The sequence below is a fragment of the Alligator sinensis genome, unplaced genomic scaffold, assembly GCF_000455745.1.
Source record: "Alligator sinensis unplaced genomic scaffold, ASM45574v1 scaffold1261_1, whole genome shotgun sequence".
In the NCBI taxonomy this organism is placed as follows: domain Eukaryota; kingdom Metazoa; phylum Chordata; order Crocodylia; family Alligatoridae; genus Alligator; species Alligator sinensis.
Window position 1 is genome coordinate 213,496 of NW_005842789.1, and position 26,982 is coordinate 240,477.

The following is a 26,982-nucleotide window of genomic DNA, read 5'->3' on the forward strand; positions in this document are numbered from 1 at the left end:
TCCAGGGTCGGCTGGATGGGGATGGGGGGCAGGGAGGGAGGAGAGGCTAAAGCTGGGAGGGGGGTTGAGGGATTAGGTGTCGCTAAAGGCCTTTCATTTACTGTGTTTACATGTAGTCAATAGAAGGGAATGGACAAGGCTTTCTTGTGAGTTATGAGGCTCACTCTAAACTCCCGGGTTATCAGTATCTCCCTCTTTAAAAAAAAATTGATTAAAAAAAAGTTATCTGCAAACTTTTCCTGAAGATAGAACACCCCAACCCCTCCCTTCCCTCCTCGCTCCAGGCCAGCCACATCCTTTGGAGGGTATTTCAGCTGTTCCGTATAAATCTAATGGTGCAATAGGTGGAGTTTATGCTTTTAGCAATTGAAAGAAATTACCCTAAATGAGGCCATATGGGAAAACATACTTTTCCCCTCCCCACCCCACCCCCAAGGAAGAAAAAAAAAGGGAGGAAAAGGCTGGAGGAGCTTTTCTTCTGTCTTTTGTAGAAATCCTTGTCTTGGTAGAGCTGGGATGACATCTTTAAAAAGCTAATATGCTCTCAGCATCGCAACGTGAAAAGCCCCGTGTCTCTACTCCCGGCTTTCCCTCTGCACAAGAGCCCTCGCAGGCGAGGGGACACTCCGAGCCCGGCTTGCAGAGCTAATGATCCCCACGTTTCTCTCAAAGTAAAACAACGAGGTGCAATTTAATCCTAAACGCAGCACCCTGATTTCTTTGATTTCTCTTTTCAGCTTGGCCGGGGCTGAGTAAAACTCCGAAGAACAGTGGGGTTGGTTTTTGCTTTTTTTTTTTTTTTTTTTTTTGGGGGGGGGGGGGGTTATCCTGCCTTTTTGGTGGAAGGCGAAGAAGCAGCCACAGACCCACAAAGGAAAGGAACTGATTAAAGTTTGTTACCTCTTCTGTGTTTAAAAATAAAAATAAGGGGGAGGGGGGCTTCTTTTACATCGTGCTGCCTGAAATGGAGGTGTTTATACGGAACAACTGATTGCACCGCGGGGAGATTAGTTAAAGTTTGTGACCTCTTTGTACAATTTATATGCAGGGGGATGTTGCCTGAAATGTGGCTTCTTATTCCGGGTTGCAATTTAGCTCTCCGGATGCTTGAATGCCAGTGTGTGCTCCGTTGTTCTTATTTTAGGTATAGTGACCTCCTTTGATCTCCTTTCCCCTCCCCATCAGTGAGCAGGGACTTTGAGAGCAATCTGGAAATTAAAAAAAAAAAAAAATCCTGTCCTCTCTCCCTCCCCATGCCCCAAAACAAATCATTCCTCTGCTCCCTCTTTCACAAAGAAGGATCGGGGCCTTTTGGGGGGCTCTGGGAATTTCAGGCACTCTGGATTTTAGGTTTCTTTGCATTCTTTCCAATACGTTGCCACGTTGGGATCTTTATGCCTTTTAATCAACTTGAAATACAAGCGAGCGCTCAGGCGACTGCTTGTAATTAACCATTCGTTACAGTGGTTTAAAAAACAAGTAAAGACATTGCTTGGGAAACATGGATTCTCGAATTGAAATGACACGTCATAAAAAGAAATAACACATCGGGATCTGGCATGAAATCAATCTGCCCTTAATAGTAAATTATAGATAAATATGGAACGGGGTGGGTTATATTTTGCTGCCCATCATCCATAACAGGGCGAAACCTTTCATTTGACATCTATGAACAGAAAGAGGTGGTTAGCCGTGTTTGACATCCAGTAAAGGGCTGATTTTATTAGTCCTGATGTGAAAGATCGTCTTTCCGATGCTGAGAATGTATTTGTTAATTTGGGCTTTAACCTTTCATTAACAACCGTTGAGATAAAGTCAAAAAGAAAAGACCCCCTAACAATGTTTGGATTCAAAGCTATTCTTACGAGTAGATGCCCCGAACCAGGCGCGTACAAAAATGCTGGGAACAGGATTTCGGTTCCAGGAGGCACAAAAAGCAAACGGCACTAATAAATATTAAATACATCAAAATAGACATATTAGGAGATCAGTAGACTATACGGTAGATGGGATTAGATGCGAAGTCTGAAGCTCGTGTAGACAGATGGGTAAAGGAATGGGTAGATATTTCCTAATATGCAGTGAGGGCAGAGCTGCAGAGACCGGAGCTCCTTTCCTACCGTTATTGTTTCTATCGAGCTTCTGCTGCTCTCAGACGTGAGGTTTCATTTGGAATAAGGGGGTTTCTTTTCGGACAGCATCATTTTGAATCATGGCCTTCGGATTAGTTTCAGCTGCTGGCTTCCCTGATGGGTGAAGTGCTAAAATACGCCGTCCCAGTGAAAGCTTTTTTGCAATTGGAAAAAGAAAGGGGAGAAATAAAATAAATCTGATAAAGTTGATTGTGACAGAGACACCGGGAGACGCCTAATACAGCTGTTGGGCGCAGAAGAAACAAATACATGTTCATGCATAAAATTACAGGGGGGAAACCCTCCCCACACCCCAGGGTTTGATGTATACATATATATTTTAGTTTAACTTGATCAATGACACCCAGTGCAGTTTTCCTGTGAATTTGTCTTTGATTTGCCTAGTTTATACCGACACTATTTTTTGCATCAATTCAGCTCTAGAAGAGCGCTGATTCCCCCCCTCCCCGCCCCAGTAAAAAACTCCCTTCTGCTTTAAATTGGTTATTTATCCTGGTCTGAGTTTCTGGCCTGAAACATAGAAGCCCCCTTCGGACCCAGGCACTAATAGGGGAATGTCTTTAATAGCCACAAAAGACTCCTAATTGGTGAGAAATAATAGAAACATATAAATCATGCGCTATCTAATCCTCTGCTCGGTACTTGGAGACATACCACGGCCAAAGCGGGGTGGGGAAGAACGAAAGATTAAGGTAAGAAGAGGCATTGCGGTGCCTTTTGGAAATGTCCTTCCTCCAGTTGCACACAACAAACACACTGCGGGCAAAACCCGGGCCTCTGTGAAGTCCGGGGGAGTTTTGCCTTTGACTTCAAAGGTGCGTGGGGGACAGGATTTCACCCACAAATAGCGGCTGCCTCGCACAAAGCAAGAGCCTGATGCTCCCCCGAGTTAAATAAATGCATTGCACTGCAAAATAATGCAAGGGCCCCGTGGCTTCCAGCATCAGACCCAAGCTTATGCACGCGGGGCAAAGCTGCCTTCCCTGCCTGGAAAGAAAAGATCCGTATGTTTTAAATTTCAGCGGTGTAATAGCATTAGAGACATCCTCGTGACAACAGCAAGGACAAGAGGAGAAAAGCTGCTGAGCCCCGCAGCAGTACTCCTGCCTTTATCTTTGCTCCAAAACGTGCACGGTGGCTGCCGGAGGGCTCAGCTCGCCAGGGCACGGCGGAGCTGTGGTTTTATGAATGAAAATGCAGCTCGTTCCCTGCCCCTCTCCCTTGGGGACGGGGCTGCCTGTTCAGCCGGGCCCTGAAAGACCCAGCTCACATGGGACGAGATATTTCCAAGGGACTCAGCAGGGGCACAAAGGCCAGGGTTAGAGAGCAGCACAGCACCCTGTCTTTGAGGGGGCAGGGGTGGGTGGGTTGGGGAATCTGCCTCCAGAGCTGAGTGCTGGGATCATCCCTGGCTTAGAGGAACAAGCTACAAATCTCAGCCTGCCTCTTATATGGGGGTCTCATATGCAAGGAGCTATGGAGGTAGGGGTGGTTCCTGTGGCCCCGAAGGGCCTTGCTGGGATGCACTGCAGGTACATGGCCTTAAGAACAGGGTTCTGGCCCTGTAGCCACAGGCCCTGGCGACCTCTGGGAGAATGGGGGAGCTGGCTACAGCTCAAGCTGCCTGGCAAGAGATTCCCCACACCGTGGAGTAATGATCAATATTAAGGGAAATTGAAGTTTAGGGAGGCTTAGGTTAGATATTGGGAAAAACTCTCTCAGTGGGAGGGAGTAGCAAAGCACTGGAATAGGCTGCCCAGAGAGGTTGTGGACTTTCCATCCTAGGAGATTTTATAGACCCGGATAGATAAACCCTTAGCTGGGATGATCTAGGTGGGGATGGTCCTGCTTTGAGCAGGGGGTTGGACTGGATGCGTTCCTGAGGTCCCTTCCAACCTGAATTTTCTATGATTTTATGTCCGGAGCCTGCCAGCACTTATCTGTACCAGGTGTGTGCAAGGGGGATGTGCCCCTCCCCAACATCTGCCTGCCCCAGTCGTTAAAAAAAAATGCGTTGATTCCCATCAAACCAGACCAGGACAATCGTTCACACGAGCAGCTTGAACTGGGGCCATTCCCTCCCACTAGCCTTGATTGTCGCGATCCTTCCCGGCGCTTCAAGTGGGACAATGTGCTTTGTGCGTCTGGAAGATCTCGGGATAAAATGCGTTGTCCCGGACTAAACCGGGTGTGTGGGATTTGGGGTTTTTTAAACCATAGAGAGGGCATTCCGGGAGGGAAGGAGTTAAATCGGCTGTGGGGGAGGACCCTAATAGTTCCCCCCATCTCAGTTTTGAGGAGACGAGAGACCCCCCCCCCCAGGGCTTCCCTCCCGGGCTGGGGGGAGCGGCGGCGGGATCCGGGTACCGCGGGTGGTTGGGAGCAGACGGGGGAAGGAGTGAAAGGAGCTTCCCAGCCACGGGCCCCGCTCAGGGGACAAAGGGCGGAGGGGAGGGGGGACACCTGGCAGCCGAGGGGCTGGCCCCTGTGCAGGATCGGGCCCAGCCTGCCCAGCTGCCTGGGGGGACACTGAGTCTTGGCCGGAGGCAGCGGGTAGCTGAGGCCGGAGGGTCACTGGTTGCAACGGATACAACTCCGCAGCCCTGGCTGGTCCCACTGGGGGAGGGAGGGGGCGATCCTGAAGGTCTCCCCCCCAGCAGCTCTTCCCCTGCTCCGGTGTGTGTGTGTGGGGGGGGCTGTGCCCGAATGATCGGGGAGCAGGCGGACCCCCCGGGGGTCGATGCGCTGTATAACGAGGTGACAGGCTGGGGGGCGTGTTTATTCTCGCACCAGGGCTCCCCCCCGGGGTGCCGATGGGATGTCAGCTTTCTCTCTATCTGCCCCGGCAATCTCTGCAGCTTGAACTCTGTGAACCCTGTGCCTGAGAACAGCTGTGCAGGGGGAGAGCCCCCTCCCCCTCCGAAACCTTTAACCATCCAGCTGTGCTGGGGGGGCGGGGGGGGCGGTACTAAGGGAGGGGAAAGGGAGGAGGGGAGATTAGGGGAGGGGAGGGGGGTGGCCCTTTTTCATTTGGTAATAGGCCGATTAACAATGCTCTCTGGGGGCTTCCCATCAGATTTATCACCCTGGGATCGCAGCGGCCAAATCTGCCACCGGCCCAGGCGCCCGGGACCCGGGCACAGGCAGGGCGCTTAGCTCCGGACCCGGCTCCGGCGTTGTGTGAAAGCGGGGCGGGGGGGGGGGGGGGGGGGGGGAGCGCCGCCACGCCCCCAAACCCTTGACCTGGATCGGGTTAGCAGAGTGGGAAGGGGCTGCTTGGCTTTGGATGTGTTTCAGGATAGACGTGTGCGTGCGTGTGTTATGGGTGGAAACGTGTCTGTGCAAACACGGTTCCTTGGGTAGATGTGATATCTTTTATTGGACCAGTTGAGTAGCTAGGAAAAAAAAGTTCTTTGCAAACTTTTGGGTGCAGCCACCCTTCTTCAGGCATTGGGAGTCTCTGATGTTTTGAGACTCCAAAGAATGAAAGAAGCTAGAAGTGTGACAGGGGGATTGCTTCCAGCTTGCGAAGAACTTTTCCCCAACTACTCAGCTGGTCTAATAAAAGATATCACATCTGTGCCAATAGCCTTGCCTGCCTATGTCCTTAGACCAACACGGCTACACCCAAAACCTAGCAACGTGTGGAACCCCCCCCCCCCCAATTACACCCCCACACACATAAACACCACCACACATACACACACACCACAGACTCAGGTTGCACACACACTTTACACACACCATAGTCATATTACAAACAGCACACGTTACACACATACTTTACACACAAACTGTACACACACTGCACAGATGCATTACACGCACACCACACATCACACCTCACACATACACACCGCATGTATTATACATACACACCACACAAACATTTTACATACACACACTTTACACATACCACAAACACACATTGTATTACATATATTCTCCAAACCTATAGAAACACAGCATGAATAATACCTGCTACCTTCCTCTCCCCAAGTATTTTCTTCTCCTATATCAGTAATTCCCAACCAGGGTGCCATGGCATCCTGGGGTATCTTGAGATCCTTTGCAGGGTGCTGTGGGGTGCCAGTGTTAGCACTGTGAGGTGTACAAACACCATTCACAAGATCAACCCAGAGGTTTTGTGCAGAAATCCACAGTTCTTTTTTAGTTCTTAGCAATAGAAAAGCTGCTCTATTGTTTTTTTTCTGTAGGTATAACAAAAAAAGACTACAAACTAAGAGCTGGCATTTTTCCAAGGGCTGCTTCCAGTCTATCCAGAGGTGCTAGGAGTCCAAGAAGGCTGAGAACAAGTGCTCTACATCTACATCCCAGTTCCTTAAACTCCATTTACAATCTCACCCCGGTTGCCTACTTTATACACTTAGCTAATCTGTGGGCTTTTCTCCAATTCTGGGAAAAAGCATACATTTTATGTCTTACTACTGGAAGATGAAATATGTTCACATTGAATTGTTCAGACCACAAGAGCTCTGCTCACTCACACTAGAGGGGCTTTTGGGAAATGCTGTGAGTTTTTCTCCCCTTAGAAATGGTTTTCAAACACCCACAAGCACACCCCATACTAGGGTTATCCTGATGAGGAGATGGAGTCTTAGTTTCCAAAATAAATTTAGCGGTAATTGGGTTGATGTAAATGATCAAAGCTCCATAGACATCCAAGTTGTCTGTGTCACAGGATATCTAGAGGTGAGGGGAGGGAAGGGGGTGTGTGTGGAGAAATTCTGAACAGAGAACCATAGGATAAGGGATATTCTTGATATTTCCCCCACTTAATATTTTATTTTTAAATTTTACTTTTTAATGAAACACCATTTATAGTAGAGATTTGTGGCTAAGTGCTATTATTGTTATTACTACTGTTATTCATTGTTTTTCCACATTTATTCTTTCAAGAAAAGTCCTGGTAGGGGTGTGTGTAACCACTTTTGTGGGTAGAAGAATCAGGACAGCTAACAGCATGTTGTGACAGAACTCACTGTTAGAGCATCATCTGTTCTAAATTGCCATAGCTCCTGGATTCTTTGTGGTCTGAAAAATTCAGTTGCAATATGTATTTTTTTCTGATCAAATATTTAAATATTAAAATTCTTTATTATGCCTACATGATGATAATGCCCATAAATTATCTAAGATCATCTACATGAGAGATGCATAGAGTTTTATGGTGTGTGTTGCATATATTTTATATACATTTAATGTACATATTTTACGTATACATGAGCGAGATGTATAGAGGTTTGTGGTGTGCATATGTTGCATATATTTATGTACAACTAGTATATAGAAACAAACATTTATGGCCATATTTTACAAAAATACATCTTTCCTATATATATGAGAGAGATGTATAGAGGTTTATGTTGTATATGTATTGCATCTATTTTATAGACAATTAATATATAGACATGCACACTTATTTATGGCCCTATTTTGCATGCACGCATGCACACATGGTGAGATAGATACAGGATAAGAAATAGCACACACACATATACACAGAGTGAGGGGGAGGCATGGATCATCTACCTTTTTTAAGAACAAGTGAAGTTTCCTGTGTCTCAAGTAACTCCACTATTGTGTTGTCAGCACAGTCTTGAGTAGAGGGCTGGAGAGACTCAGGACCCTTCTTGCTCTCCGTGTTTGCATCTGCAGAGCTTATGCAGTTAAACAGGTCCATGGAAACTCAAAGGTTGGGCTGAGGGGGAGGAAGGGGGAGAAGAGCAGCATCTGTGCTGGCTTCTAGAAGGACACGAGTCTCCGATTTGGGTGTTGTTCTGAAGTAAAAGGGCAAGCTTCCCAGTGAAACAATGGTTCTAGATGCTGACCCTGCCTTTTAGTATCCTGCCTTGTCCCACTGGTGCTTTGCATCTTTTAAAAGCCTTTTCTCTAATATTTGAACACAAACTCTCAAAGAAACTGGAAGGGGTTGGGGAGGAGGAATACTTTTAAAGGAAACCCATTTGTGTTAAAGGCAACCTAAAGTTTGTGCCCAGGAGAGAGAAACATGTGGCAATGGAAAAAATCCAGTTGCCATACAGGAAAATCTAATGTCCCCCAGTCCCACCCCCAAATTAACTATCCGGGGGGGGGAGATCTGTCTCTCTGAGCTTAAAACAAAACCAGACAGAGTCTTGTGGGTCAAAAGGGAGGTGGGGGAGGGCTCTTCTGTACCTACCCCCAGACAAAGATCCCTTTGAATCTAATCAAGCTGAGAAAGAAACCCCCTTCCTGTGTGTTTTTGTACAAGGGAAGAGGGGTTAGCGGTGCCCTGGAAGGTAAAAGGAAAAGAGATCCCATTTTTTTCTCCCAACAATGAGATCTTTATAAATGCCTACAAAAATGCCAAATGGGAAGGGAAGGATGTTGCTGTTTCTAAGTTCACAATACAAAAGGGAGGGCACAGAAGTACCTTACAGACTAATTCAGAGAGCACCCGTTGATCTAGGATTTTGAAAAGGGGACTGCAGGTGGTGTAGCGCATTGTCACATATAACACAACACACATTTTTCTCCGGTTAAAGAAAAAACAGAAGGTTTACTAATATGGTAGGGACCCAGTGCTACATTATTCAGTTTAAGATCAAAGCAAAAGCAAATATAACTTTATTGGAAAGTGTACTAATTTTCAAGCTTATATATTAAGCTTAAAAGGTACAACAAGCTAGGCAAAAATAGCCCAAAATATTGATTTATTAGTTCTGTAGTCATTATAGTTAAATGTACATCTTTTACTCTGATTCACAAAACAAAATCTAGCCCTGAGCATTTTGACAGTGCATCCAGCAGGGCATAGCAGAAGCGGTCATGGTGCAGCCTGTTGGATTCCAAAGAATCTGCAAATTCTGTTAAATACCTTATCACAAGGACACAAAAAAGGAAAGGAAAGTCTTCACTAGCACTAGCTATAAGTCCTTTCCACACCTGAGTTAATGTTCACTTGAGTTAATGATACCACACCTGAGTTAAAGTTTTTAGCTAGAACAAAGGACAGTCTGCAGGGCTGTGAAATAGAAAAGAGACATTACCAGGAATAACAGACAGCAAGGCTGCGTTCAGATAAGCGCAGCTGTGTGGTATGTAGTGCCGCAGACACTTCTGTGGCACCACATACTGCATGTTCAAAAAAACCAGTGGGGAAAAAAGGTGGAGTGGTGTATGCGGGGGCAGCATGTACTACCGTGGTGTGGTGTTGGCCAGGCTCCACATGGCAGAATCACTGTTTCTGCAGCCCCAGGTAAGGCTGCTGAGGCCAGCCCAGTGCTGGTCCCAGCCTCCCCTACCCCACCCTGGGTAACTTGCTGCACACCAGAGCGCATGTGGCATGGGCATTTCCCAGGGACAACTGGTGGTGGCACAAGGTGAGCCACTGCTAGTTGTCCCTGGGCAACCAAAGGTCCACAGAAGAAAGGATAACTTGATTAATGGGACTTCAAGACTATTCAAAAAAGGGACAGGGCTGTTAACACCTGTGGACTGAAGAGAGATTAGCAGGAATCAGGTACATTGCAATGAGTCATGATGAAGTCAATTATTCCCTCAGCACTACCACAATAGAAATGCCACAGTCGGCTTTGAGTGGAGCAGAAATCAAAGCGGGGGTACAACTGTACCACTTCACTTCTCTGAATCTACCCTTGTCAGGGAAGCATAAGCTTTATTAACAACAGCTTGCTTCTCCTCAGTTGCTTGTGCGTATTTGAGGGAGAGAAGCAGGGTATATGTGTTTGGGTGGGGAGCATGCCTTGTGTGTGGTGGTTTGTGGGGAAAAGACTGAGGGAAGTGTGTGCTTTCTTTGCAGCAATATACACCTTTATCACAGGGCAGTCTCATTCTGAATAGGTTCTTAAATTACTTTTTCCATTCTGGCCCTCACGTGCAGCCCTCAACTTCCTCAGGGTCCAGCTCAGCCTGTTAGCAAATGGCAGGGAAGTGCGGGGGCTTTGCATACCCAAATCCCCATTTTTACATCTATGCAGAGAGTAGGTGACAGGAGTTCCTCTCCACATGGCAGGGCTCCATCCTAGTCATGCTGAGATCTAGGAAGGAGTTTACTATTGGCTCCAGAACATCTCATCCTGCCAAGGCCCAAGTGAGCAATGCAAAAAGCATTGTTCATGCTGGAAGCTGAAACACTGTAGAGATTTTTTTTCTTGGTGCCAGTGACTCTCAAGGGGAAGGGTGGTCCATTGGTCAGGGTACAAGCCAGGAAAAATCAAGAAGCCAGGAGCTATAGCCAGAAGGCAATCTAGGCACCTCATTCTTCTTTAGCAGTTCAGCGGGAGTTCAGACAGTTAAAAGAGATGTTTGTGCCTGAGCTTTTTTAGGATCTCACCCCAAGTATCAAGGCTTTGCTCTGTGACAAATATTCTGTTTGACCTTGGACAAGTCATGTAGGGCCAGATCCATAGAAAGGACTGAGGTAACTTTGAGTTCAGTGTGATTACACTGGCATTACAGGCACTGGGCTCTGAAACCCAGAGTTAAGCGCTATGCGACTTATACTGTGTCTGGGGACAGGTAGGTGCCTCAGAGAGACAATCAGAAAAAACCTGTCCCTAGCTTGGGGACCTGCCTAGGTGTAGCTAATAGGAAACGTGAAATACAGGGTGCCTTTGAATTCCTGCCTCTCCCCAGAGCAAAAACGCCCAAGTGAGGGCTATAAAGGAGATGCCTACACACACTTGGGTTCAGAGTCTTGACCTGCTCTGAAAGAGAAGCACCTGTAACCGTTCTTTGAAAGAGCCAAGCAGGATGCACTCTTTTAGCAATGGAGCTGGAAGAGGAGCCCACCTTTTATGCTGGTGGTGAGAATACTCATTTATGTAGAGGAAAATGGGCTACAGATCCCCCTCAGACCAAATGGATTCAAATCCACATCTCTCACCTTCCAGGAGAGTGCCTCAAACCAGAGCCAGGATTGTGAGAGCGCATCTTCCACCCTCTGCTGAAGCTGGGCCATTGTGCAGCACAAGATTCATGGGGTCAGAAGGACAGCAAGCAAGAAGTGTGATTCTGTTGCGTAGTGGCTAGGGCTCTCCCCTGAAAGACAGGAGGGGAGTCCTAGGTTCTGCAGAGTTCCTGCCAGCAGGGTTATTTTGAGGGTTTTGGTTTTTTTTTACCTAATGTCTGTTTAACACAAAATTTATAAATGATCCAGAGATGAGGCTTTACTAGTAAACCTGCCCTGGTGCTCTTGCAGTAAATTTATCTTTCCATGTCCTCAGGGTACTCAATACAGGCTTTTTGGTATGGCTGCATCTCTCTGCTTCTCCACACACACCCCTGCCTGACACAGCTTGGCCAACTGAAGGCTGTAGTGTAGACAAGTCTCTATGCAGTTTTTGCATCAGTTTAGGAAAATATGTATAAAAACAATTTTAGTAAATTAGTACAGCTCTGTAGCCTGGAGGCAAGTATGTCAGGATAAAAGTGTTTATGGTGAACATAAGTAAATGCATCTATTTAAACTTATGTTTATATATTTATTGCTTAAAAAGGTTATGTTTCAGTTTGCAGCATTGATATAAGCACTTTCATGTTGGTAGAACTGCATCCACATTTATTGGCCACATCAATTTAAAATCAATTAGTCTTTATACCCGTTTAATCAAACTAGTAGAAGAACTGGGTAAATCAGCCCCTGGACATGTTTAGAACATGGTTTTAAGAGGAAGCTGCCCTCTGTATTTAATGCAAAATGATAACCTAAGGCAGTGGCTTTCAACCTTTCCAGACTCAAGGTCTCCCTCGTTAGATTCAAGGCACACTCAGAAAATGCCAGCTCTTAATTTTCATTAATTTTTTGACTATGGAAAAATAATAGAGTAATTCTTCTGTTGCAATGAACTCAGAAAGAGCACAACAGATCAGTATGTTTTCAACACCATGGATTCCTATTTCAAATCTCTGGGTTTATCTTGTGAATCATGTTTGTACACCTACCACTGTTAACTTTGTGTGGTACCCTGGAAAGGATCTCAAGGCACCAGCCTTGCTGAGAATCATTGGCCGAAGAGCTGTCTATAAAGGGGTGGTTATACCCCTTTACTTTTCCTTACTCCTGCAAAAGCTGCTTTGTGTTTACATATGCTTTTTTGAACTGCACACTGAGGCTCCAGTGACTCTGATGAACTACTGTAAGATGCAGGAGGTGGTAAGGGCAAGAGATATTGTGTCGCCTGTGGACCTACTACCTGATGACAGCTGCCAGGCCATGTGGGAGTGAATCTTCCACAAGGACCTGCAGAAGGAGCACAAAGACTTGAATTGGCAGGTAATCCACCAGGCACTCCTTGTGCGGGCATGGAAAAACAATAAGGGGCAGAGAGGCCCATCAAACTGCCCCAGGCAAACCTGCTGGTGGAAGGCAGAAACAATCATCTACCTCCTCTGGTACTGCCAATACACCAGGGAAGTGTGGAGGAGAGTATGCATACTCCTGCTGATGATGACAGAGTTCACAGCCCTGACCAGAGAGGTGATTCTGTATGGGCACTTTGACCAAGCAGCAAGGGACCCCGACAGCCCGCTTCAACTAGTTCATCTCCTGTTTCAGGAATGACCTGTGGAAGACCAGGAACCTGCTCATGAACAGATACACAAACCTCTCAGTTGAGGTCTACATCAAAATGGGACTGAATGAGATGTACTGGTACTACAGGAAGATGGTAGAAGACAATGGGGAAGAGATGGCAGACATCATACAGAAGAGAGGGGACTGGAATAGACTGTTCAGAGGTGGGTCCCTTGAAGACAGCAACAATGATGATGACAATGATAATGAAGATGGCCACAGAGGCATTGAAAAATGCAATGATGAGTGAAAAGACTTGGGGAACAGGTGGGGGAGTTGGGAGGGGGGGGTAAAGGAAGGTGGAGGGGGGAGGGCACTGAGGTGGTCCTTTGCGTAATTGTGACTGTTAAAGGTGACGGGGACAGGAATAGGTGCCAACTTTGGTTTTGCCAGTGGGTGCTTGCAGATGTAAAAAATATAAAATAATAGTGGCTCTTTACTTTAAACTTGGCACATGCCTGCGCTGAGCCCTGCACATGCCCAGAAAAGGCAGCGCGCTACTTCAACCCAGCTCTGCAGCATCTGTAAAGATTGGGCACTTTAGTGGGGCTTTTTTGGCACTTTCATCTAATAGCTGATTGAATCAGCTTTAGCTAAAAGCACCAAAACACCCTGCTGAAGCACCCAATCTTTACAGATGCTGCAGAACCAGGTTGAAGTAATGCGCTACTTCTTCCGGTAAAGCTTGTTTTTTTGTGGGTTTTTTTTTTTAACATCTGCAAGCAAAATGGCCATGACTTGAGGGTGCTGAGCACCTGCTAATTTTTTTTGGTGGGTGCCTGAGCCCCGGAGCACCCACAGAGTTGGTGTCAATGGTGACAGGCATGCAGGGACACAGGTGCATGGTGCAATTTTTTAACAGGAATGAGAACGGTATAACTGTAAAGGTGTATTTTGGATTGTCAAGTAAATCATACTGGTCACAAGACAGGTTGATAGAGATATAGGTAGGGGGGTGTGTGTGTGTGTGTAATATGTGTGTGTGTGTGTGTATTCCAAAAACAAGTGTATGGATATTTCTTTGTGCTTAAATCAAAACAGTTAAACAGCTTCATGATCACATACCTCCTAAGCGTGCTCTACCAGGACAGAAATACCAGGACACTGTGATAACAAAGCACTCCTAGTATGTACTCTGCTTATACCTATAAACCTGGGCTCTGTATCACCATGGGCAAGCTAGCCCCCAATGAACAAAACAAGCACAGATTTGCTTGTTTAAAAGTGTCTATGCATAGGGCTTTGGCAGGAATCAAGCTTCTTCACACCCCTGCCTGACACACCAGCATGGGCACAGGTCTATAGTGCAGCCACAGCCTAGATCTAGTTAAAGTAGTATAGCCTCCTCTAGGTCAGTCAGCTCTGTCAATTTAAAGAGGCTTACACCAGCGCAGACATTCCCACAGGGAAGGGGAATAAATTATAGCTCCTTATTCCCATATAACTGTGTCCAGTGGTTGTACTGATTTAACTGTTTCAGTAGAGAGAGAAGTCCTTTGTCAAGATACAAGTGAAACCAATATAAAAATATAGAAAATACATAAACAACATATATTTGTAATACAAATATTTATAATGTATGTATAGAACTCTAAAAATATAAAACTCAAAATACTAGTTAGACTAATGTAAAAACTGTGTGTAAACCAGGCCTAAAAAGCTTCTCTTCATGTACATATGCACACACGCGCATGTACACACACACACACACACACACACACATAACTAAACTGATTTAAATTTAGCCAGTGTGTAACTGGGACAATGAAGTTGGGGAGTCTCTAACATCACTTTTAAACTTCGAGTGTAGCCTGGATTAAAAATACTGTATAAAGTATTTACAAATATTGATATATTTATAATTCATTTTGTGTACAAATCCTGCTCTCTGTTAACACAGTCCAACTTTGCTTGTGAACCAACCCTGTGCTGCTTTGTCCACACTAGTAACACTTGCTAACTTTACACTTTTGGAATCGAGCTGGTTTCACAGCCTGGCTTCTTTGCTCTTCAGGCCTACCATCACCAGCTCAATTTAGCTACATCTGCTATAGGGTGGGCTGGCCTCTAGTTTTTAATGTCAATTTATCTGTGCTGATTGGGAGTGTGGTTTTGTACTGAAATCACCAAAGCCTAAGGATTCCCAATGGGACTGCATAAGCAGTCATACTAGTTTGCAAGTCACCTTGTACAGGGTTAGGTTCTTCTCTTTTCGGAGTGAACCCCACTGCTTCCAGAGCCCCAAAGCTGCCTTCAGCCCTTCCCCAGAGGGGCAATTGGGCATCAGTGCTGAAGGGAAATCTGGATCAAAAGCCTTGCATGTGGTGCCTCTGGTGTCCAGACAGGAGCTGAAGTCTCTTGGGAGGGATCTGCCTGCTGATCCCAAGGGAATCCTTGATGTGTGGATCTCAGATCCCCACTTACATTGCAGGGGTATCTCAAAGCAGATCAAGTCCCAAGGAGATCCCCCACAAGCTATGCCACTGCTGGGAAACAGTGCCTACACTTTAGCTTTCATTTGGGTGGGGCAAGAAAAAAAATAAAGGCTGCAGAGCAGTAAGGACAGAGCTGCCCCTTGCTTACCTCCCTCCCACCACTTCCTCCAGCAGAGATGCTTGCAGCTGCCCTGGCGAATGGCATCTCCCTTGCCCTGCATGCTGTGCCTTTTAGATCCAGGGGTGCAGCACAGAGCACAACACCCCGTTCCAGCAGCCAGTCACCATTTTCCCCCTCCCGCTTCTATTGTTCCCCTGTGAGCCACCCTCCCACATCCACTGCTAAGTCCCCTCTTCAGGGAGAGGTGGTGGCGGGTGCAGGGCCCCTCTGGAGTCCGCAGCACAAAGGTTTCTATTGAAGCCTGTGGACCTCTGTGGGCTCCACCGCCGCTCCGAGCCCGCACGAGTTAACAAGACGCAGATGGTGTCAGGGAATGTCTTAAATCCCCTTTTACAAGGCTCCCAAACACCTGAATTTATGAAGCATTTAATCATCCGGCCCCTATCCATTTTTTATACACCCCCCCCTCCCCCCCCTTCCTCTGCAGATGTTCGGCTGGGCTGGGCTGGGCAGCAGGAAGGGCCTTGGGAGGAGGGGGAGAGATCCAGGGGCTCTCCCTGCTATCTGGTGGGCACATCACACACAGAGCCACGGTGAGCAAAGAGAGGTATTAGCCAGGTTAGTCCGAAGTACAGAAGAACATAAGAATTGCCATTTGCTAGGTCAGACCACAGGTCCATCTTGCCTTGTCTTCTGTGCCTCATAGTGGCAGAGATGCTGAAAGAGAGAGTGAACTGGGTATGACCAAGCTTCCCCCCCCAACTGTTCCTCTCTCACTTGTAGTGTCCAGCATTTAGGGTCTAGGAAGTTCTAATTCAGAGGCTGTATCCCTAACTCCCATGCTCAATAGCTACTGATGCTCCTTTCCTCCAAGAATTTGTCCAATCCCCTCTGAATCTAGCAGAAGTCAGGCAGTAGGTGCATCTCTATCTTGCCTTCTGTGTAGAGTCATGTAACAGCCTCAGTCTTTCCTGAAGGGGAACCAGCCAGGAAGAGGACAAAGGGGCCTGGGTGCCCTTCTCAATCCAGATCACTTAGGTCTCCAGGGTGGTTGCACTGGGGATGATCTTCTGAGCAACCTGTGATGGGTGATTTTCAAAGCTGAGTCCCTTCTGCAGTTGCTTCTTAATGAGCCTGCCAGGCCAAAGGGCTGAGCAGAGCAGGTGGCCACAGCACACTGCACAGGAATGGGGGTGGCCTGCAGCTTGGTCCCCAGAATGGAAGAGTTTGTCAGAATGGGCTGGAGGTGGCTGGACATGTTATTGACACGTTGCCTTTGCTCAAGGCAAAGTTAGGTCTAGTGGGTGTGGGCTTGCAAGTCCTGGCTCAGGACAGCTTCTAGCAGTACACATAGAAGTAGGCGGAAGGAGGGCTCCACTTCCCCCTTGCTGCCTGCCCTGTCTTTTCCCACTCTCAGCAGAGATAGGGACTGAAAGGAGGGCCTTCAAACCAAGCAAGCAAATACAAAAGCCGTTACGGTGAAGCACTTCCCAATCCCCCAAATCTTTAAAACACTGCTTTGAGTGCACATAAACTGCCCACTGCCAAGTCTGGTATCACTCACAGCAGGAAAGGAGTGGGGCATGCTCTGGGCATCTGGGTATTGGCAATTGATGTGGAGAGGTATGATTTATTCCCAACCCACTCCATAGTGTTTCAGGAGGAAGAAGTCCTCTTTCCTCCATGCTCAGGGACACTGACCAGGCCAGGAGTCCTCAGTCTGTGGCTTAGGATGTGCCAGCCACTCATTCCCCACAGGCACTGCTTGACCTCTACTGCATACTCTGCTCCCAGGCCCCCCAGCACGACCCCTTCCCTGCCCGGGGCAGCTCTGAGGGGAATGGGATTTTGATCTGGATTCCTTCCTTCCACATCTCAGCTCTCAGCCTAGCCAGTCTGATTCACATGGCTGTTTCCAGGCAATTTCTGATCTGGATCAGGATCCCAGGCTCGACCCAGAGGTGGTTGTGAATGCTGAAAGGGGTGCTCCCAACCAGCACTCTGAGAAGTTTGTGCTGACCCTGGATGTGGTTTATTCTGAGCTAAGGGTCTACTTTACTTCAACTGAACACTTCTTTCAGGTCTAATTGTCCTGGGTTAGTTGCAGAGAGACTAAGGGCTGCCCTCAGGTCCCAGCTTTTAGGTCAGTGGTTCTAATCTTGCTAGACTCAAGGCACCCCTTGTTAAACGCAGAAAATGCCAGCTCTTAGCTTTCTGAAAACAGACTGGTACAAATAGCAGCTGCACTCTTGTCACTATGTGTGTGTGTGTGTGTGTGTACATACACACAGATATATGCAGATACACACACACACATATATGCATCTGTTTTATCTCACGAGACAACAGATTTGTGCTGTGTGAGGCATCAGCTCATTGAACATCTGTGAGTATGGCTATAGGGCCCAATTCTTGAATGACAGTCTGTTCAGCACTTATCACACGTGAAGTTGAAAGCTAACAGTCCTGAATGCAGTGTAGGGTTCTTCCAGAGGTTTCTTCTTTCCTCTGCATGTTGGACTCTTCTTTCCTCAAATGCTGTCATTCCATGCCTAATAGATTGTTTCAAAGCGCTGAGTGGCCACATGGTAGAGTGAGTATCCTGAGTCGGGACCAAGGCTCCATTGAGGCCTGTGGCTTTGGGTTGGAGCCATGTCAAGATAAAAACTGACAAATGATTTCTCCCAGGATAAAGCCTTTTATTTTGGGATCCTACAGAGGTCACCAGTGTCCCACACTAAGCATCTCTGAAGTATCCAAATTTGGTCCTGTACAGTCAGGGCTAATTCAAGGGAATCATGTGTGTACATGATCCTGTTTGGTTGTGAGTCAAATCCCAGGACAATCAGCCCCAGGATAAACCCTGTGTCTGTTCTAGCTTCAGGATTTTGTACTTTGGGAATGCACTGCTGGAGCCAGGAAGGGAAGCAGTGTTTTAGCCCTGCAAAAAGCCTTTCCTCCCTGAAGCAGGAGGAAGGGTGGAAATCAAGGCTGGGAATTCACCTTGCAAGTTGGATCTCCAGCTGGTCCCCATGAGCCCCGCAGGTGACTTCCTCCCCCCCACCCCCTGCAGCCTCCTGATATTAAATCCACCCGTCCTGATAATGGCTTTGACAGATTCTTCCCTGCAGCCAGGGGAGGTGTGAGGGGACCAGGTGCCTCCAAATCTGCTGTGCAGCCCCACACACGTGTTTTCATGTGTGATTTACCGACATCTAGTGGCTGTGGCGTCCCGCTGCAGGCTGGCGTTCTCCAGGGAGAGGGGTGTTTTGGATGCCCCTTTGATCCGGGTACTGTGAGGTTCTTGTTCTGTGCAGCCTATCTGGACCCCATAGCGGAGCAAAGCATGTCTCTTGCAAGCTCATAAGGACATAACAATTACCCTTTACTGGCTCAGGCCATAGATCCATCTTTCCCAGTCTCCTGTGTCACACAATGGCAGAGTGGTTGCTGAAAGGGAGAGGGAAGGGGGATGACCAAGGTTTTCTCCATTGTTCCTCTCTGACTTGCAGCCTCCAGCATTTAAGGTCTGGGAAGTTGTGATTCAGAGGCTGTTGCTACACCCAGGACATCTCTAGTGGCTTTTATTTTATCCAGAGAAGTACAAGAGAAGCCAAAGCAAATTCCTCCAAACTATACACTGGTTTATTGGGATGTTATCAATCAGGCAATATCAAGAACAGCTGCATACAGCAGAGAATACACAAACATACTCACTAGCAAGTGGTGAGGTCTCAGGGTCCTCCAAATTGCTCCTCAGGGTTAGAGGCAAGTTCCAGACTCCCACACCTGTGTTTTTGTGTGGGGGAGTTTTATACAGTTCAGATTCAGATTTCTGTATTCCCACCCATTCCTCTAAGATAAGGATCTCTTGGCCAATTCAGTAAGGAGCAGGGAAATGGAGTTATGGCCCATTGTCCTGTCACCTATGATGTGATCGCTGGCCTATTCAACTCAACTCCCTTGAAAATGTCCCTTACAGTCCACTTTTCTCACGTGCTAATCATTGTGATTCAGCCTGAATTGCTTCTGGGATCAACTATCTGGGAGGAGGAATGAAGTGACACACTCAGCACAGCAAAAAGGAGTGAGCGACATATCCTTAACTACCATGCTCAATACCTACAGATGCCCCTTTCTTCTAAGAATTTGTTCAATCCCTTTTTTAGATCTTGCTAAACTGTCAGCTTCCACAGCATCTGGTGGCAAGTTTCCCACCTGAATTACATGTTGTGTGAAAAAAACCCAACAACTTCTTTTTGGTAGTTGTAAACTTCCTACCTACTAGTTTCGTTTTGTGACCCCTAGTTCTAGTTCCACAAGACCTGAGTGATTGCTGAGCAGTACAGATCCCAGCAGGGCCAACAAGCTCCTCAGCAGGATAGGGGCTCCTCAGATTAGAAAGGAACATGGGGAGGACTCTCCAGCACAGGGCATGGTGGAAACGCAGAACCAAGCCCTGTTGGAGATGCCCTATGTAGAAAGGAGGAGGGACATGGAGTTGGGAAAGTCTCAGAGTAGAAGGACCATATGTTTTTACATCACAGGGTCCTAGTCTGGGCATAAGGGTCCATGGTGCAACCACAGTCCAGAAGATGAAGAAACAGTGAATGTGGAGAGTAATGGCAACCAGGGCAAAGTGAGGCAGGGGGTATAGAAAAGTGGGAAAAGATCGGCTAGAAAGGAGAAGGTGCTACAGGATGAGGGGAGGAGGAGACTGTAGGGTGTCTGTGTGGAGAGGGATGGTAAAGGAGAGAGCTGGAGGAATCCCTTCTCTTCTAAATGGTAATGGGCAGCAGATACTTATCTGAGAGCCCTCACCTGGTCTTGGAGAGCACCCCTTCCCTCCCCACCCAAACTCTGGGCCTGCTCCTGGTCTTGCTCCTATCAAGGTCCCCAGGAAGGCTTCTTTCAGTCATCCTCTGTGTAAAAATGCAGACTCAAGAAGCAGCAGGGGGAACATTTGTGGTTCTCAGAGTGCAGGTTGCACTGTACCTCAAAGCCCAGGTAGTCCATGGCAGGCCCATCTCACTGCCATCTAGGACTCTGAGCTCCTGGGTAGATTTAGGCAGGGAAGAAGCCCCAGGGCTATGGAGCCCAGCTCTGTCCTTGTGCAGGCACCGTGCCACACACTCACACTAATGAATTTATCAAGCTCTTACAACTATTTTGTTTTGTAGCTGCTCTGCCAGTGCTACAGAGAGTCTGTTCCAAAGACTCACTCCTCTGATGGTTGGAACCCTTTTAATTTCCAGTTTAAATTTATTCCTGGCCAGCTTATACCCATTTGTTTCTGTGCCAACATTATCCTTTGGCTCCAATATCTCTTTGCCCTCCCCAGTGCTTACCTTCTTGACATATTTATTGACAGCAATCATGTCTCTGCTCAGCCTTTGCGCGTCTGCTAGGTTAAACAAGCCAAGGTCTTCTCCATTCCCTGATCATCTTAATCACCCTTCTTTGCAGCTGTTCCACTCTGAACTCATTTTTCTTAAAGGAGAGCTGCCAGAATTGTCCAGGTGAGGTCATGGTTTCTTTTTGTCTTTTCCTCCTTCAGCCCTCACAGTGCCTCAAACTGGACCAGGTGTTAGAAAAGACAGATTCATTTTGTGCATATCTCTATCTTTTTGGGTAAAAACAGACCTTGGATTTCTCTCAGGGCAAAGCCTTTTATCCTGGGATCCTACAGTCCATTGTCCCACTTTGTAATTACCCTCTGTGTATAGCTACGTGAATTAAATGGGGACAGGGACTTACCATGCATGAGCAGCTCCACACCAGCTGTCCATGTGCTTGCTCTTACCCCATGAAAAGTGAAAGCTAAACCATGGTAGTTTACCCCCTAGTACTGTGATTCTCAGCCATCAATTGCAGAACAGGTACAAAAGCCTGGGACAGAACACTTCAGCCTCCCTGGACACTCCATTGCTGGCCTCACAGTTGCTGTTCTCAGGCCAAAACACTTTAAAACAGTTTGAAAGGGAAACTGCAGAACAAGAAATCATCCACAAACTGGACTGTGTTAAGTATGGTTTAAACAGGGACTATGGATTCTTATCTCATTTCCTGGATTAGCTTTAGTGACCCCTTTTGTTCCCATGGGTTTGGTGCTCATTTGCTTTTTTATCCTAGCACTCTCTGCTCCTCTTCCGCCCCCTCCCTGCTCTCATCTTTCATTTTATAATTTTTCTCTGCTTATACTCTACTTCCTGCATGTCCTTTCACAACATTTGATGAAGTGAATTTGGGCTCATCAAAACTTGTGTTTTTTTATATATCTTTAATTATTCTATAAAGATACATATTACCCAGCCTTCTTAACTATAGTACTGTGATGCCCTGCGATGCCTTGAGATCCTTTCAAGGGTGCCACAGGGTGCCACTCAATGCTAGCACTGTTAGGTATGTAAACATGATTCACAAGATAAACCCAGAGATTTAAAATAGAAATACACAGTTGTGTTTTTTCTGAGTTTTTGCAACAGAAAGACTGCTCTATTGTTTTTTAGGGCTGTGCGAACACTGAAACTAAGAGCTGGTATTTTCCCAGGGGGGCCTTGAGTCTATCCAGGGCTGTCTTGAGTTTAAAAAGGTTGAGAAGAGGGATGCTCTTCTATAGGTCAGCTTGCAATTACCATGGGGTAAAGAGAAAAGCGACATATATGATGGAGTTGCTGAGCCGCAGTAAAGTTATCCTGTTTTAACTCACTGTAATTAGTTCATCTGTCCATGTCCCTGGGAGGCCTGTCTGCCTGCAGGGGCAGCACCTGTGGTGTGCTGCTGGCATGATGCCGCTTGTTAGGGAAGAGGCAGGTATACCCTATGGTCTCTCTCTTTCTGTCACAAGGAGATTTCACCTTTGTTCCTATTGCTTCTCTTCATCAAGAAAGAAGTTAGTTACACTGAAAATATGTGGCTGCTTTGTAAGGGGAAAAAATGTTACTAGTATGTCTGACTTACATGTGGCTGGTCCTAAGGCAACAAACCTACAGCATGTTGAATAACTTGACTCACATGATAGTGGTCCTGAGCTGAGGGGAAGAAGGGTGCTCACTTGGGTAAGCAGACACAGGTTCAGGGCCCAGGATGCAGAAACCATCCAACTTCTGTCCATGTAGAGTGGAGACACTGAGAGACCCTATACTGACTTGGGTGTCGGGAGGCTGGAAATGACATTTTCTGGATCCTCCAGTCCGATTTCCATGGCTGGGACTCTCATGCCCAAGCTCTGTCTTGGCTTCTGCATCCTTCTTGGTTCTAAGCTGCTTGGCTATGTCCAGGCCAACTGGCAGATGAGCATAGTGGGTGGAAAGGATTGGCTCCTCCATGATGAGGCCCTGCCATTTCCAAACACACTTTTTGAAGGTCATCAAGGCCAAGGGCCAGTTCATTTTTTTAAATATAGAAGAAATTACCTTGTTATTTATAAAACCTGAAGTCAAAGGGACTCTATCCAAGCAGAAGGTCACCCCCCTTTTCACTTAGATGTCATTGTAAATGGTGGGGGGGCTTTAATGAGAACTATCATATTTTCTCGTATACAACACTCCCTGGAATATAATCCACACCTTGGTTTTGAAAGGCAGAATTAAGAAAAAAAGATTTTTCCTTGTAGTAAGTAACTGGGTAGCAGCAGCTACATAACAGAGCCTGCTTATTAGGCCTGTGCGAAGCGGCAAGTATTCAATTTGGATTTGGCCAATTCAGAGGGACAGTGATTCGATTTGGTGATTCAAGTCACTGTCCCGATTTGATTTGGCCGAATCAGATTCAAAGATTCAGCGCTGGTAGGAAATTTGGCCATAGACTTAACAGGCAGCCAGAGGCGACCCAAGCAGGGGGTCGGGGTCAAATCAGCTCATGCGGCGCCCCGCCCCTGCTCCAATCCCACAGGACCTGGACCCGAAGAAGCTGTTGCCACCATTGGTGGTGTCAGCGGCCAGGGGGTGGGGGAGCGAGCAGCTGGACGCAGAGCCGCCACTCCTCCCAGCTCTGCGCCACCACTGCTCCTCCCGGCTCCGCGGGGCCCCCCAAAGTGCAGGGCTCGGGGCAGTCGCCCTGATTTGCCCCCTCCAGGGATGGCCCTGGAGGCAGCAGTCCTTGAGGACGGTGGACACAGCTGCCTCCAGCTGGTAAGTCTGTTGTAGTGGGCAGAGCCAGGAGGGAAGAGCTGGTGGTGGGTGGGAGCAGCAAATCAATGTCCCCACAGTGAGGGAGGGGTCAGGGCTGGGACAAGCTGCCGAGCCAGGGTGGAGGGGTGCACGGGGGCTGCCACCACTGTGTGCCGCTGTGCACCACTGGTCCAGGAGGGCTGTGCTCTGCCCTGCCACCGCTTGTCCAGCTGGGGCAGGGGAACGCCGAATTTTTTCTGAATCAATTCAGAGGCTTCTGATTCAATTCAGACCTTTTAATAGGTCTCCCGATTTGATTCAGATTTGGAGATTCGGCCTCCGAATCGGGTTGAATCTCCTCTGAATCGAATCGGCTATTGAAGCTTTGTGCAGCCCTCCTGCTTATTGTTCTGCTCCCTGCAAGTTGTGTGCAGAATTTACTTTCACTTTTGCCCCTAACTGGCAGAAACTATTCTTACCACATTTTTCACTTCTAATGTGCACCACAATTTCCAGCAGTTGCTTTTTGGGGAAAAATTGTATATTGTATATAAGAAGATATAGTATATGTCTTTTAGCTGGCTCCTACAGCATCATCCATCTGTCCAGGTATCAGCTTCCAATTCAATTATTATTTATTGCTTCCCATGGGCGTTAAGGCCAGAAGATACAACTTCAATCATTTATCCATGAAGAGCATACTCTTATTATAGGGGTACTTACCCACTATATTTTACCATATAGTTTTTTTCAGAGCATTCCTCTGAAATAGGCAGGTGCTATTGCCTCTACTGTATAGATGGGTGCAGCAGATATAAAGATATTGGTGAAAAGGGAATCAAATCCAGGACTCCTATAACCCAGGACATCACTCTAACCATTGAACCTTCCTTCATCCTTCTCAGCTAGGGTGATCCCAGCATAACAGAGGCCATGGAGATTCACCCAGTGATCCCTGCATTGAATCCAGCACCTGTAGTATGCTTTCTAGAAAGACCCCCAGTCCTTTTTTTTTTCTTTATTGGAGTGCCACATGCTTGTCTCCCCTTTTGGGCTATGCTCTTTGCAACAAAATGTAAGGCAGCTTTTAGGGGCAGAGACTGTCTGTCCAGGAGATGCTTATATATACAGCATCAAGCACAACGGGCCTTTAAGGTGCTAGGTCTGTGCAAATATTCAACAGTAAATTTAGCAGTGACAATATCTGTACCTGACAGCAGAGCTCCTGAGGAGGTAGTTTGGTCTCCTTGGTGACCGTGCTGGCCTGGAACATAGGTGATATGGATTTTCATCCCAGCTCTCCTGTTTGACCTTGAGTGCACATTTCTATCCCTCTATTTCTGTCTCTGCCCTTTATTCATCTTTCCTGCTTAGATTGTAAGTTCCTTGGGGCAGGAACTGTCTCTTACTACATGTAGGCACAATGTCTAGCACAATAGAGCCCCAATTCTGTTGTGCTCTAGACTAGAGCCTCATTGATGACTGGGTGCCATGGTACAGTAATACTAAACGAAGCCTTTTTAAACTAAATGCAGCTGGTGGTGGTACCAGCATTACCCACAAGGTGGCAATCTCTGCACGGCTCATGGAGAGACAAGGCAGGGAAAGGATGGGCGGGGTGGTCAGCAAAGCCCCGTGGCTCCCCAAAGGGTAGGATCCCCTAGGCTTTAAATTTCATTTGCTTAGAAGTGGAAATCTCTCTGCATCTTTCATTTTAGTTAGGGCAGCAGAGCAGAAACATTACAGCATTCATGGCAGAGTGGAGCCCAAGCACCCGTGGGCGTTTCACCTGACAGTAGCTGTGCACCTCCCCAGCTGGTGTCAGCAGACGACTCCAAATTCCATCCCCCTCCTACTATACCAGGACGGCAGCATTGGCCAGGCATGGGGGGGGGGGCGGAAGTTCAGGCCACTTCTGGACACATGAGTCCACTCAATCTGCACCTCTGGTATCTCTTCTGAGAGCACCTGTTACTTCACTCCTGGCTGGGAGGCCTAATGGACAGAGGGGCTGTGAGCTCCCCTCTAGCACCTACTGCTGTGCCAGCTCTTCCACAACCAGTAGCAGATCTAGGAATGGGGCAGGGGAGGGGTGCCCCCCCCCTGCTTTGGCTGTGCCATGGAAGCACAGTGAGCTCTGAGCTCTCTGCCTGTTCAGTGCGGGCTCCTGCCACAGCTCTGCATGAGCAGTGAGCTCCGAGCTTGCCAGCTGATCAGTGCAGGGTCTGTCCAGAGCTCCTGCTTTTGTGTAGCTCCAGAGCTCATCTGAGTGAATGCTGCCTCCCTCCTATCCCTGCTGAATTCAGCAGCAGGGAAAAGCATGGAGGGGAGGAGAAGTGAGGCAGTGGTAGTGCTCACCCCTTGGGTTGCAGAGCCACACAAAGGTAGGGGCTCCCAGTAGCCCCTGCATTGAGAACTTTTGTGCAGCACAGCCAGGGAGGGGTTGTGACCCTACTGCTGCACCCCTCTGGATCCACCCCGGCCATGATCAGTGGATTTCTGTCCAATTCCCTACAGCACCTCCTGCTGGAGAGGATGGGCATGACACAGCTGGGAGAGTCCTTCAGCACTAACACTCCTCCAGGTTCCCTATACCTATAGCAGCTACTGGTGGGAGATTCCCCACCCTAACTCCTGCTAGGACAGCTGTAGCTGCTGGGTTCCCATAGCCAGGCTCCCCACAATGCCTCCTGCTGGGAGATGCTGAGGCAAGAACAGCTAGGAGCTACCCCCTTTCATAATATATAATTGAAATGGGTTCTTGCAGCAATGGATGGGAGAACTGGAGGTGAGGGATGGAGGGGAGGCAGCCTATTGCTCACATCTTCTCCCCATCTCTTCCCGCCTTCTCTTTCTTCTAAGTTGCATAGCACAGCCAACTACAAAAGAGCCACTGCCACTTAGAGAGTGTTTCATGCTCCATGGGGCAGTGAGGAAGGGGGGCAGCATGAAAGGGGACTGGAGAGAAGAGCCAAAGCAGGTTCAGAGTCTCAACTCAACACTGCAAGCAGAATGAGGAAAAACATCTTAATTGGCTTCCTCTTCCATCTCCCAGCTGGAGCCAGGAGATCAGAGCAGCCCAGGCCTTTCTTTCTCAGCTTCCCTTTGGCAGGGGCAAGACTTTGCTACTGCTGGAGGGAACAGTTATAGCACAAGGATGGCAAAGTCCTTTTTTGGTAATGAGCAACAATGAAGGAGCTGCTGAAGAGAGCAGGATGGTTTTTTCTGTGTCTGGCCCTCTTCCCGCCCCCCCTCCTGGTTCATTCTGCTTCATGAGCAGAGGCTGGCCTGGCCTGTGTTTTGTGTCAGTACATCTGAGTCAAGTGACAAGGCAGAGGCACCTCCACTTCTTCCCCCTATTGTCTATGACACCAGGGCAAGCCTGACCCCCACAAAAAGCTCCACAGACCCCATCATCAGTGATTTCAAGACAGAAAGTTGACATCAGCCATACAACCTTTCCTGGGACCAATCAGAGGCCAGGTTACACACGCCCTCTCTGGGCTTGCCATCCTAGGTGGTCCCATTTCTTGTCCTTTATATGCATTTCTTTGACTCTTTC